This window comes from Dinoponera quadriceps, unplaced genomic scaffold (genome assembly GCF_001313825.1).
Source record: "Dinoponera quadriceps isolate SergipeBrazil2010 unplaced genomic scaffold, ASM131382v1 scaffold2159, whole genome shotgun sequence".
Classification (NCBI taxonomy): domain Eukaryota; kingdom Metazoa; phylum Arthropoda; class Insecta; order Hymenoptera; family Formicidae; genus Dinoponera; species Dinoponera quadriceps.
The window spans coordinates 589,984-604,979 of NW_014556477.1; the positions used below are offsets into that span (position 1 = coordinate 589,984).

Consider the following 14,996-nt stretch of genomic DNA (forward strand, 5'->3'; position numbering starts at 1 on the left):
CTCGGAGTGCTATTTGCGTTCGATTCAATGCAATCGTTCGTGATCAATAATCTGTTTAAAGTTTCATGATATAATGACGCTACCCGAGATTGGAATAAGCGTGCTTATCCTCCCCCGAAATAACGGGAAGGAAGATGAAATTTCGCGCAAATATTTACCAATGAAATTATCATATCACATCGTCTCGCCGTTAGTGTATATGTGAGAGTCAATACACTGCTTATTGCCGAAAGCAATTTAATTACGAAAGATAAGGAAAGCTAATATTCATCGTTCTCCGGATAAGTCTTCGAATTTCCTCAACTCCGTGCAATAATGACAACTCCACGGTTTCACATTTGATTGATAATCAAAAGGATATTAATCTTACGCCATAAAATCGCATCTTCACGAGGAATATAATCCCGGTACCGGCAATCTTTTAGGCCCTAACCGGAGGAGAATTCCCATCTGCAGTGTAATTTAATATCGCTGCCATGCCATTTCCTCCCCCCTCCATCCCCCCTCCATCTCTCTCTCTTCTTGCCTTCGCTTCCCGGGCGATTCCATCATCGAGTATATTTCTGTGGAACCGCTTTCTTCATGGATTCCTTCAACAATTCAATTTAAGAATGATTGAACTCGGAAAACGTCAACTAGGTATTGATGAAGAACTCATTTCACGTTACGCCGGATATCATAGTATTACGATCGTGTGCGTCTTACATTTAATTATTACTTCTCCAATTATCTCTCCCCATTTTACCCACGTTAATTATGTAATATTTTACATTTGTCCGCGAGGAACACCCGTCGCCGGGACAGCCTCCAATTACGCGTTGTCCGAGCCGGGTGTAACGAGTTTTAGGCCCTTTTCATTTTATTATCGTTCACTTCGCTCGCCAGCTGCTTCATTTACACGAAGGAAGCGGCCACATACGTTACGATCCACCCCACAGCGAGTCAGACACAAGAACTCTTAAGTTCTCTCCTTTCTTCCCCCTTACCTCGAGAGGCGCTTCTCGTTTCGCCGTCGTTGCTTCGTCATTTATCCTAAAAAATGTGACAAAGTAGGATTTGACTCGACGTCCGATGAGAAGAGGAGATCAGAAAGACGAAAAACACGACGGTAGCGGCTGCCGGCTTACTTGCTTGCTCGCTTGCTCTCCGGGAAGGGTGCAGGTTGGAGATCAACGAGAAACAGCGTGTAACCGGAGAAAAAATACTCCCGGCAGGCGTGGCGCGATGCCGTAAATAATACGCGAAAGTCTTGGCTATGCCAGGCAAAATCCATCCCCCGACATCGCTTTTACTTCTCACTCTTGTTTCCCGCGGATTATAACGCCGTTATTTACGAGCCATGGAGTGCCTTTCAACTAAAGCTTTATATAGTGCAACACTGAATTTCCAGCTACTGAAGAACCGCGCCGGAATAACGGCGCGAAATTTATTCGTGCGCAGCGCGAACGTAGTCTCTTTCCCTCTCTCTCTCTCTCTCTCTCCGCCGTCCGATAAGTCCCGGCCGTATTTTTAATTGCGGCAAGTCCTACAGGTAATTTATCCTGTACAAAGTATACTCTCTCCATCGCGTCCGCGCTCGCAAAGGGAAAATGATGAAACAACTTACGAATGTAATATCTCATCGTTCCTCATTGATATCCTCCTCTCTCGATTTCTTCCTCCCTTCCCCCCGTAAAACCATTAATGACCACTTTGCTACTTTATTTTACCCGACGATTTATTTATCAACTTTACATCCAATCCTCGCGGCCTCGCCGCGTCGTTTGCGGGCGTTGCAATCAAGCGGAACGGTATTACCGACGGCGCTTTAAATATCTTATCCGCATTTTAATCAATCCGACATTCCGAATTCCGACGCGTACCGTCCGCAACTGCATTTCACCGGCGGCACACACGGCCGATACACACAGTATTTTCCTGAATCGCGGCCCATTCTCACGCGCTCGCACGTAGCAAATGCGGCCGCATCAGTTCCGTCACGTCAGTAGAGATTAAGCGGCAAGCGCATCAACGTCCGAAAAGTATCGAAAATTTAAAGAACGTCGGGCTCCTATCGACAGGTTCCTCAGCTCTCGAGTCACGTTTCGAATCGCGGTGATCGTTTCACAGAGACGTGCCTTCATCGGGACGGAGTTCCATGTCGGTGAATCCGCACGAGGAGCTTCGGCCGCCGCGAGTGCCAGCCGATCGCGTTTACAGAGCTCCAACTTCGTCCTCTTCGTGCTCTCACGCTGATTTTTCTCCTTTTTCCGATGACTTTTTTTCCCCTCCTTTTTTCCTCACACCGAGGCAACGAGACGGGGCTAGTTTCGATTCCACGGCCGAGAGGCGCTCGTTTACGCTTAAAAAACTTAATTAAAATGACAATCGGTCAGTAGCGACGGCGTGCCGGGGCGCCAGTTGTGCGTCACACGCACACGTGCGAGTACGTGCGTGGATTTCGAAAGGAGAGCCGGCGCCTGTGAATCGGCCGGCGGAGATCGATTAATTTTCTTCCTTCCACAACGCGCCTGTTAGTACCATTAAATGCAACGTTAACAAAGTTCTCCGCCGGTGAACCAGTGCCTTGTGAAATAATGCTTGTTCGCTGTACACTGATACTCTCTCGTTCGTTAAAACCATGCCGTTTACGAGAGCTTTGTTCTGAAACATCTCGTACGGGAGAAAAAATGAAAAGAAACAAAAATCAACCATAAAAGAGCGCGGAGAGGATGAACTTGGGACTCTGTAAACGTGATCCACTGGCACCCGTAGCGCTCAAAGCTCTTTCAGCATTATCCTTAGACCACCGAGGAAGAGTAAATACGAGACAGCTTTACGGGATTTAGAAAAATTGCAGTGCTTGATAATCTGCTGAATCTTCTACGTCAAATCAACGTAGTTGAGGTAGAACTGTAGAAATGCAAATTTGCAAAAATATCTAATGTATTTCATCGTAGATCTGTATACATAACGATAAAATATTGAGATAATTGTGAATTATGAAATGAATATTATATTATATTAGATTTTAAAATATGGCTTCCCGACGAAAGTAAAAATAGAATGCAAGGCCAGTACAGACGTTCTAGTACTATTTAAATATTAATAATGTCATTGTTATTATTATTGTTGGGAGAGTAAAATTGTCCATCGTGTACTGCGAATTTACCGAGTTCTTTCGGACAAACGGATACGGCATTTATACATAATAAATAAAGTCATTAAATAGCTCACGAATTTACTTAGTAATTGAATGAGAGTCTGTCGGGGGATTTTAAATTAATAACGGATAATACTGGGAGATTCAAAGGATCGGTTCATGCGCGGAAGACTGTCACTGCGCTCGTTTATCCGAAAAAATATATAATAAATAAGTTTACTCTCCCAATAATATTAATAATGACATTATATTATATTATTTGACGTTATAAATATTCTTACGTTATAATATGTTTGGCTTTATAATATACATGACGAAATTAATTATGTTGTACCGTTTCTAGAAACGCACCGGTCAGAACGCAGTATTTCTAGCACGCAAGCAACCCAGTATAAAAACAAGCATCGTGCAGCGCAGGCTTTATACTGAATGTCTAAATATTTATATAGGACAACTAAGACGTGATAATATGATCTTTTTTAAGTTACTCCTCTGGGCCTCTCCAGGCCCTGTTGATGGTCGCCAAAATTAACGCAGAATATCTTGAGCAACACCTCATCGGTGCTTAGATCTACGCGAATTGAAAATACGCGAATGGCTCAAGCGAGGTAACTTCGGCCGAGGCTGGCGATCGCCGACTAATAACCTCCAATATTCACAGCGATACCAAATGACACTCATAAATATTCCTGCGCTCGAGAGTACAATCAACACCAGCGATCGTTCGATATTTAAAAACGCTCGAGGAGAATCCCAATAAACGAAAGCGTCAGTCGGCCGATCGGCCCTCGGCGTGGATTCAGGGCGACGCCGCGCACGGCAGTTCCGGCCAATTATACCGGTGACGCGACAGTACGAAATTGCACGACAAACAAATTGTCGGCGACGAAATCGCCGCGAATAATTCTGAAGTGCAACGTTTCACTCCCGGGCGCATCACGGCGAATTACGGCTTGGCGTCGTGGGATACGCGTCGCGGAAAATTAAATGTCAAATTAATGCGGACGATAAATTCACCGGGCGAACGGGACGCCAAGGCAGACGTGCTGTACGTACGTACGGACGTACGGCGAGGGTAGCAAATTTACGGCGCATTATCTGGAATTTAATTCGACGACATACAAACGCGTGAAGTACGACTGATAAGACGCCCGGCGAGAGAAGAGGCGAACCGAGGCTCACTCTCTCTCTCTCTCTCTCTCTCCCGGTGTGAGTCGGAGGATTGCCGCGGAGATAACGAAATCGGCCGTGTCTGCTTTACGAGTGCTGAATCCTAGAGCCCGGCTAAAGCCGTGCTCGTACTTACGCGCCGGTAAATTTACTGACGCCTCGCCAGTGCGTATTTCGTTGTACCTTGAAAGAGGCCCGCCATCATAGGGGAGATCGAGGGTGAAGCCGGGAGCCGGCTTACACGCTTCTACAATCGATCCAGTGCTGTTATCAGCGCGTATATATCGAGATCGAGTCACCTTAAATGATATATATATATATATATATATATATATATATATCATTTAAGGTGACTCGATCTCGATATATACGCGCTGATAACAGCACTGGATCGATTGTAGAAGCGTGTAAGCCGGCTCCCGGCTTCACCCTCGATCTCCCCTATGATGGCGGGCCTCTTTCAAGGTACAACGAAATACGCACTGGCGAGGCGTCAGTAAATTTACCGGCGCGTAAGTACGAGCACGGCTTTAGCCGGGCTCTAGGATTNGGAAAAACGAAGCGGCAATTGAAAGGGCGATGAGAGTCGAGCCGAGAGAGCCGGCGCCAACAGAATCTTCCCGAAGCGGCTTTGTTACTCGAGACGTCTATCCGCGATCCTGGTAGGGAGCCAAGGATGCAGGGAAGTAAATTTCACGTCGGATTATAATGAGAGAACTGTATGTACCGTGTTTTGGAATTCGTTATTCTCCCGGTGTTTGCGAACGTATATAGCGCGCTTTTCATGACAAGATCATTCAATATTAAATCAATACAGACGAGGCAATATTAACATGATAAATAATAAAAGATAAATAATAGGCAAATAATGAAATGTAACCGACAAACCGACAAACAACGAAGTGTGGAATTTTGCGGTGGCCACGTGTTTTCCCGCTGACGTTAATAATGACGATATAAACGCGCGGGCTCTCCCATGTTTGGCAAAATAAATCTTTAATGCCCCGAAGAGAGGAGAGAAGCGCAGCTGTATTCCCCGTGCGGGTCTCACAGAGGCGGGTTTATAAGTTATTAAGAACGAATTTTCTGATTATGCAAATCGGCAGAATGGGATGTTAAAGCCCGCGGCGTTTTCAAATTAAACTTTCATGCCGGTTATAATGAAACGCCTAAACTCGAAATTATAGTTTCTCATTTTCTAAATGCACGGCGCGGCTGAATTATTAGAAGTTCACAACAAAGCAATAACCGGCGGCTAATTTGTTACACACCGGGAGAGACGCATAGATTCGCTTATTATTACGTTAGTTTCAGATCCGTCCCGCGATACATTCCGCCCTCGTGGCGCAATAAACTAAGCTTGCGCATTTCGCGACGCGTCGCGCGCCGCATATAAAGCGAGATATCATCGAGTCGCTAAATTAGCCGCAAAAATGCGCGCGAAATTTTCACGCGATTCCCGAAACAGACTCTGTGCTTCGTTTTCACGCTATTTATCCCCAACAATTCGCGGGACGTTTCAACAAATGCTCGCCGGCGCGCAAATCTCGCGCGACACACGGATTTCCGCTTCCTCAAATGAAGGATGAATCGGCGACTCGTGCTATAAAGCACCGAAGAGTCGAACTTTCAAGAAACGCAAAGGAGTTCCGGAAGGCACTCGCGGAACTTTCACGCGAAGTGTCGCGACGAACAGTAGCAGCGCGAGCGAGTGCGCCGACAGCGTTCGACGTCACCGGCGCAAACTAATTAATGCACCGTGGAATGCAAACTCTCGTATTTGTTATATCGCGTTGCGCATTTTCATTCTGCGGGCGGACGTCTGGCCCGAAGTCGCCTCCTCCCGTCGTCCGTATTTTCGCCGAGACGGAGGCACGGTCGACTGAATTCCAAGCGGGATATCACCTCCGGCTAGCCGGATATCGATCGATATCCGAGGAGAAGACTCGCTGAGAAATCACCTCGGCCAACCGGCGGAGAGCCGTTTGCGCGATGCCGGAAACTGCTTAAGCAAGGATGGCTTGAAATTATCGGGAGGTAAAGCCATGGGCAACCGGGCATATATACACACGCCCGCACCGGCTACCGACGCAGAGAGGAAACGGCGAAAAAGAGAAACAAGCGGCGAATGCAGCGAGCGAAAAGCCAAGGCTGCGACTAGGCAACTTTAGTTGCAGCCACGGTCGATGCGGTCGTTGCGACCAGACGACGGCGAGCATTGTTGCTACATGTAGGTCAAGCCGAGCTGCACTTCCGGTGACGACACGCGGACGGTAACGGCGAAAAGAAAGGAGAGCTGGAAAGAGAAACACAGCGGTAAAAGCGGGCCGCGTCGTGACGCGAACGGAAAGAAGCCGCTCCCGAAACGAGACCACGGGAGACGTTGTGTCAACACCTTAAGGTCTGAAAGGCGCGACCCATCGCCTTTAACGTTTCGCCGGGAGCTAAATGACCAGTTTGAGGATTCTCGTTAAGGATAACGTCTTAACCCTTGTAATTGCGTAACTGCATGCAATTTGAACTGCTATTCCCCGTGCTGGGACCTCCCGACGACCGATGCATCGCGTAATGAGGGAGACTGCGCCGTAACGTTTAATTAAAGGAGACCGCAAATAAAGAATGGCAGCGGCGGCATGCAACCCACCGTCGGGCTGTCTTTCAGGCGAAAGAAAAACAAGAGCGTGTTCGCTCGATGCGGGTGGTGACTCGTAAGGCCCGCCGAATAATTAAGGAGGGCAGGTATTCGTATTGTAAAATAAACGGGAACGATTTCAATAACTTCCAACGCTCCATCGTAATTATCCAACCGCGTGTCGCGGAGCTCTCTTTTCATTCGTCGCATAATTACCGTCCCTATCGTTTTAACAGCATAAATCAATGCCGGCTCGCATAACGAGTAAATTGATTCTGGTCGAAAACGCGGGGTATCGCCGCGTGGATTGTTAATCTTACGAGGGCGATGAGAGATCTTCTCGCATGCACACCGCGTCCCCGTGGGAAGAGTTCGCGCCGCTAATGGTGAACGATTGATAATTTAGCCCATTTACGCCATTCGGGAATAGCAAACGCGAGCGGGGATAGATATGACTGACTGTGTCAACAACAGTCGAGCGCCCGTCGTTGGAGATCCGAATGTGTCGCTCCGAGCCCGCCCTCTCGTATTTCTGATATATTCGTTCGCGATGAAAGGCACGGGGCTCACCTTATCGCGCGCCTAGGTCCCCCCGCGACGCACAATTCGAAATTCTGCACTCTCAGCTGTATCAAAATGTTTACGCAAACTCGCATATCGTCGTCGATACAGCTTGCAATAACTCGATAACGCGCTGGTTCGCGTACGAGTATTACAACGCTCCTAAAATGAAACGGACATCGATAAAATATTAATCTGCAAAATGCGTCGACTCGACTCAATTCATTTGCGCGTCGCGCGAGCGAGCGGAGCGGCCGTGCTTTAGGACGCGCGTAACACATTTCGCGCGACGATAAATCGCAGCCGTTCTATAACTGGGTGAAATTATTTCCGCGTTTAAAGAAGCATTTCATTCGCGAAAATATGTATTATTACAATGGGAAAAAAAAAGCCGTAAGAGAGGCTAAATATATTTTTCAAGAGTCAACGAAATAGAAATTTTGTTTTTGTTAGAAGATCAACAGCGGATGTATCCTGCCGAAAGACGCAAGGTGCAGTAATAAGTGAGAGGTACATTTGGAGTTTCGTTTTCTTCTTCTTTTCAGATCCCACCTTGCCGATCCCCGGACGGGCGAACAAACTGAGAGGGCAAACCTGGATACGATATTAACGCATCTGCGAGAGCGAGTTAAAAAGCGCAACGTTATTCTCTCGAGGAAGTACGGCACACCCGTTAGAAATTAGGGTAAGGGTAAAAAATGAATGTGGAATATCCGTCCGGAAACCGAGCGAGCAGTTAGCTCCATTTGTTTTCGGAACTTCGCCGCGCGGCGTGTTATACCAGTCGAAACTGCGATACTTTGTTAAAGACGCAAGAATTGTAATTTGCATCTAGTAGTAGTCGGTACTTTCAAGTGGGTTAATTCCTTGACGGTTTCGCGAGCGCTACGAACTCGCCCCTCCCTCCGTCTTCCTCTTCCTCTTCTCCTTCGGCGACCGGGTACGGTTAGGATTTGCCTTTGTTAAACTTTTTATCTCCGCCGCCTTAATGACGTTAAGACTACATTTTCGCGGAAACTTTAAATTGAAATTCGACTTCGTTGATGGGGCTTTAATTCCGGAGACGTATCACGAAAATATATCGCCAGGACACGGCGGGACATGGGGGATAAATTTCGCGGTAACTGACGAATATTTAAAGCTACTTTAAAAGAAGCAGGCGGAAGTTGATGCCGGTGGAATTTCAAGTGAGTCCCGAACAGCAATGTACATAAGTATGATTAAATTTGCAATACGGCCGGCCGGACGGACAGACAGACGCTCGAATAGTCTCGCTCGATACGTTGATTTACGAGAGAACCGTTGCTCGGCGCAGAAAAAGAAGTATCAAAGCCGGAACTCCGTTCTGAAAGGATGTACTTCGTAAAAAAAAAAAAAAAAAAGACAAAAAAAGGAAGACAAAGAGAAACTGTACTTTTAACGTGTGGGAGCGTTGAAAGCGAGAAAGAAAGGAGCAGGAAGCTGTTCCTGCGAAGTACGTTTCATTATTACCTCCGCGAACGTTATATATACTTTACGGAACAGTGCTAAATTTAATAACACAGTTTAAGGGTTTCACGCGAGGAAACACCGCCGACCATCGAAAAATACCCTCTTTCGCGGATTTTAAAAAGGCTCGCGATATACGTAATTCGTTCGAGACCCGACGGCGAGTTGAAATCGCTTTAATGTCCTCGTTAAAGTACTAGGTGGTTGAGGGTAAGCCTTCATAAATTACGGCCTCGTTATGTTCGCGAAATTAAAAATTGTGCGTGCACTTACTCCTCGCGGGGGTGAGGTCTGGGCATTTCCCACGAGTTCGTTCGTCACCACCTGTTACGAAAGGAAAAGAACATAAGTTAACCGGCAGAGATAAAGGCGGCGGAGAGTGGCATAAAAAAAGGATCAGCCGTAAGACAGGCTTATCCGACGACTTTCGTTCGCTGCGGCGGACTTTAATGTCTGATATCATCGGCGTTTCGCATAAAAAGTTTGCTCCGTCGATTTATCGAATTCCGAAACTCCGTTGGCTCGCGAGAAAACGGACAATCCTTGAATACTCTGAAGTACTTTACGAGGGTGCGATTTATTATACTTTTCCATTTATAACATCAAACATTTTTTCAATTTATATTTAAAATTATTATTTAATTAAATGCAATGGCAGACACCGGCATGCGTACACTTTTCTGAACCTCTCGCGCGCCGGTTGACCAATTTCTCCGCTGTGACACTCCATTTCAACGCAAGTTTTTAATTGGATCGAAAAACGTCCGCGCGCGGGCGCGTACGCACGGGGAGATTACAGAAAATCAAGAGAAATCAAATCGAAGCGAATAAACTGAATTTAAGGAAGCCGCATACAGCACAGCGGCAGTCGCAAAAACGGCTAACAAACGAGAACGCGCGCGCGTCACGCGCTGCGAATTCGCACCCGAACGGGAAAAATCAAAAAGCGTTGAACGCGAAAACGCTTTGACATCTCGATATCCTTTCACAGTGCGAACACTGGACGTAGATTGGCACGCGCGCTCGTCGCGCGTCACGGATAACGCGCTCGCGGCAATTTCGCGCGTGCGGTGAAAAATTAACTCCCCTCCCCCGCTGTCGCGGCCTCGAGCGCGGATTCGCAGGTGGGATGGTCGAAAAACTGGAAGCGTAAAAAAAAAGAAAAAAGGTGCAAAGAGCTGCAACGGGAACACGACGCAGGAGACTTACGACGCACGCCGCCTCCGCCCGGGGGACTTCCTCCCGCTTCCCGGTAACGATCCGATTACATATCCGCGACATCGCGCTGATGCGCGCGAGCGAATTTGAACGGTCGTTTTCTCGCGAGCCCTGTAATACCCGTCGGATACGACTTAATTACACGGAGTGCCGTAAACCTGCGTTGAATCATTGTCACAATCTTCGCGATTTACGCCGGCCGGCGCCGCAGGCAATGGATTTTCCCGGGCCGTTTCTATCGCATGATTTACGCCCGAATGTACTTTGCATTCCATTTACGGGGAAGGGTGCGTGCGTGCGTACGTGCGTGCGTGCGCTCGCGGGGGTAATCCGCGGCAGTCCGCGCGCGGCGGCGGCCTCGCCCGGTAAAGCCCCATACATTACGCCTTATTTACACGAGCGTGACAAGTTTCTCTCGCCGGCTCTCCCCCTCCCCCGCCTCCCTAGTCTCACGCCTCGTGTTTCGATGCATTAGCTTGAATGCACGTTGAATTCGTCAGCGCGCGAGCGCGCGCTATTGCGTTGCACTACAATTAATATGCATAACTATGACCGCGTTCCGGCGCTCGATAACGCCCGCTCGAGCGGGCGAGCGAGCGAGCGAGCGAAGAATCGCGTCGAGCCGCGCGTAAGCACTGAACTCTATACTATGTTACCCTGGAATGCTGGGTGACGCGTTAAAAAGCCGAGGTAAAGGGGATATGTAAGCATAAATACGCGGAAAAGGGTAATCTTAAATCAAGATATTCTCATCTATAAGCGAGAATATTAGAATCTTCTTAGGAGATTTCGAGTCTTGAATAGAGTTCATATAATACTGCATCAATATAAATTCACTCAAGTCGAGACTAAAAATCTTCTAAGAAAACTATAACATTCTTGTACATATATGAGTATATCTACTCTTGATTCAAGACTAATTTTCTTTCTGTGTGCTCCCCTCCTCTGTCCAGTGATTTGTGATCGGTCAGCAATTTTTTGGGATCTCCTCTGATTTACGTCCGAATGTATTAATTTACTTGTGAAAAGTTCGACGTTCGAGCCGTATTGTTCATAGTTTTTACAATTTTTTACGACAGAACTTTGACATTTTTTTATCTCGTTCGCTTCTAATAATATTATAATTTTATCAATTACGGAATTCCTTGTACGAATGTGATACTTTGAACGAGCTGATATTTTTAACTGGAATGGTACATCAACATTAAGAAAGGATACAGACAATACTTCTCTTCTCTTTCTATCTCATTTCGCCCGTTTTCCCCTACGGTGCCTAACATATTCCAATATAATATAGAGTTCAACGCGCGTAACCGATTAATTCTCACGCGCTATGCGCGGTAGGAAGCGCACCCGTGCAACTTTTTTCGATTGTTTCTTTGAACGATAATCGCGATAATTGTTATTTATTAAACGTTATTTATGCGAGTCGCGTACCGCAACTTCCGCTAAAGTGCCGGCCACGAAATCTCGGCCGATACGGCAGCGCTATGCGCATGGAGGGGCGATAATTTATAATTTTTACAGTGCGTGTTACACATTAATTGCCTCGCACACGAAGGTTGCGGGCGAGATAAAAGCGGATGGTGGCGGTGACGTTGGTGGTCGAAGTGGGCGAGTATCTTAATTGGCGCTGGACACGCGCGTAACATGTTCAATGTATTCTAATACGACGGTGAAATATAGCGGGATTATAAAACTTGGATGCGAACTAATTGGCCGGTCAACAAAGTTGCGAAATTTTTCGCGAGCCACCTGCACGTACGGAGGGCGAAGTTGCGACGCGCTATTAATTTCCGGCGGCCTTAGCGCCGCAATATCGCGCCCTGGCAGTGGTGCGCGACGCGTTTGTAATGTTACATTGCTAAATAACGCCCGACAATATCGCAACGCGCCGTGACATAATGCAGCGGACGGCGCGACAAAGGCCCCTTTGTCCGAAACCGTCTTAATTCTCATTACGCGCGAATGTGGCCGTTCACATTAGTTAACGCTATTAATCGGACGTATGCGGAATCAAAATTTTCCACGCGGCTGGCGCGCCGATCGATTCGCCGACCGGGAAATCTGTTGGCTGTCAGAGGGAGTAAATTAAAAGAGATACGCGCTTTCTCTCTTTCTCTTTCCCTGGGAAATTGTTATCGCTGTCAAACTTCGTTCTTCTTATCCCGCGCGCGGAAGAATGCTTTGACATTCCGAGCTTGATTATGTTCGGATGTAGCTCCTTTAAGAGGGCGTACTTCCTCGTAAAGAAATTTCCTGCTTCGAGAACTTCGCTGCATAAGTTCATTTAACTCTAAACTCTCTCTCTCTCTTTATGAAACTGATCCCGTGCATAATTTTGTCAAGCGTGAAACGCCGTGCTCTCCGCAAATACGCGCTAAACATTACATTCCGAACTGTAAATCTGAAATTGTCGGCGCGCAATAGCGGAGGGATAATTTACGGAGATCCATGCCAACGTTCCTACATATTCCAGCTCGTGAAATATTTCACGACTTGACAAACACATTTACAGGGTGGAGTCTGGGCGATAATCAACAACTCGGTGTATCCCACCGCGCGCTAATCAAGCCTCGATCAAAGTTTCTGTATTTCTTGCACCGTGTTTTTCAGCGAATTTCGACGTACAGCTGAAATAAGGGCGGGATACTTCGCACCACCACATTCGCGCGCGTACGGATCGCTGGAGTAACCTTCGTAGTAATTAGAAGTTCCTAACCGTCTGGATGATCTTCCTGTAACGGATCACGGTCTGACGCCCGCCGCGTACTGAACTTGAAGGGTGGATCAAATTCGCCCACACGTACGCACGACGTGCGGAAGTTGCTCGTCAGTGTGGGCACGTACCTGAACGCCCACACACTGGCACGCGCGTGCACACACACACACACACGCGGGGAACGGAATTTGTACATCTGAATCCAGGAGCCCGAGGATTAAGCGGGCTAGAACCACGTACGCGTGCGTCCGATACGCACGTAGTAACCCAATCCTCTTAATTAAACGCCCGCCGAGTGCGATCGAAAAGTCGGAGGCGATTATAGCGGAAAAATTGGCTTTCTTGCGCCGAGCACTCGCGTTTGCGAAACGCGCCGATGTGTTGATTATAGCGCGCGACCTCCTTCGCTGGAAGGGCCCGTCCTAGCGAACTTTATGACGTTTTATTCACGCTTTTCTTCCGAGAATGTTCCGGAAAATGATACCGCCGGCAAATTGTGCGGTAGTTTTCTGTGTAAACGTTATTTCTACATTATCAAACACTTTCCGCACCTTTTAATTGCCTACCATTGTTCCTGGATATTAACGGGTTAACGGCAATTCATCGTTGTAGATTAAGCTAGCATTGATGAAGAGATGAGTTGAATACTTAGTTAAGATATTTAATGTTAAGACGCTACTTAAATCGAGAAATATTCGCAGCCATACTTCCGGACAACAACAACAAGATTCCGCAATTGCCGCTGAACGTTCGTCGAATAACATCTGGTCGGACGAGCTTGGACATTCCCAAGCCTCGAGTGTGAAGAAAATTCTTGGGAACAGCCTGTTAAACGAGTCGGAATGGCCCGAAGACATGGGGATGGCGGCAGAAGAACCCCTAAAACCTTCCGTAGAAGAAAGTTTGTAAATCATTAGAGGGGCCATATACGCTTGGGAAAACCGACGAGTTTCGCGCGGCGCCGCGACGTTGTACAATTTTCACGAAAACCAACTCCGCCCGTGGCCGGGCGCGATTTATCGTTAACCACGCTACATTCGCCGTTAATTCGCCCGTGAGAACAAAAGATCTCGAGCGTGACGGGGGGATTTTCGAGGTCTAAATCCTATATGCCTGTGTATCCATCATTTGCGCATGCGGTACATTCGTAAACTCATATATATTAATTATCCCCCGATATTAATAGCACAACCGATGCGCGTATCTCTCGTGCGCGGTAACTAATTCGCAACGATCGAAGTCACATTGCGGTGGGAATGGTCGTAGGACGATACCGTCGATAGATAAATCGCGCATGATAGATAACGTTGATCTAACTATAAATTATACATGTACGTATATGTGTAATTTTCATGCTAACCAGTTAATCGCGCCACAAGCGTGATCGCGTTGCGTCAAATCGCGCGTCCTATAATTACTGCGATCGAATATTCCGTCAACGTATCACCGAATCATGGCGTGTGTCCCCCCGTATATCCCGCGAGCTATTATAAAATATTCGGCGACCGTTACCACGTGTCGGCGAGTTTGCGTGTTCGTTTGAAGAAAGCGTTTGATCAAATATAAGGTAAACCTGTGATATGTTCAATGATACAAACGTTAATCGGACTGATAATGCGTGACGAAGGTTTCAATAATCTTTACCGTTTCCGAGATATTTCATTATGTGCTCGCATGTACGTGAGTATAAGAATACCTCATAACGCACCATCTAATTTGACATATTTATGTATAAAACGGGCCCGCGCGTAATTTGTTCAGTGAGCATAGCATTTTATTGAGATGGAGAATAACCGTCGATTTTGTGGATCCAACAGTTTTTCTTCTCAATGTAGTAATACTCGATAAAGCTTTAATAACGATTACTCATTATTTATTCCGCCCGACATGTCCTTTGAAACGCAACGCCGCTTCAAGCGAACAACTCGACAATGCAGATCGCCGTCGCGTGGCGCGCAGACGTACGGTAACATCGTGCAGTTGAATCCGCAACTCGAGTTGAGGATAACGCAAATGAAATTCCTGACGTCCGGCGGCGGAACAGCTGAATCGCAAATACGCGC

The 14,996-nt window shown here is 47.1% G+C and overlaps 1 long non-coding RNA gene across 1 annotated transcript; it reads left to right on the plus strand.

The window, feature by feature from the left end:
* The first annotated feature begins 2,428 nt into the window (after nucleotides 1-2,428).
* Nucleotides 2,429-14,628, plus strand: LOC106747534. Its single transcript, XR_001374662.1, has 3 exons — nucleotides 2,429-2,886; nucleotides 8,051-8,190; nucleotides 13,635-14,628. It is a non-coding gene; the product is annotated as an uncharacterized LOC106747534 (long non-coding RNA).
* The last annotated feature ends 368 nt before the right edge of the window (nucleotides 14,629-14,996 follow it).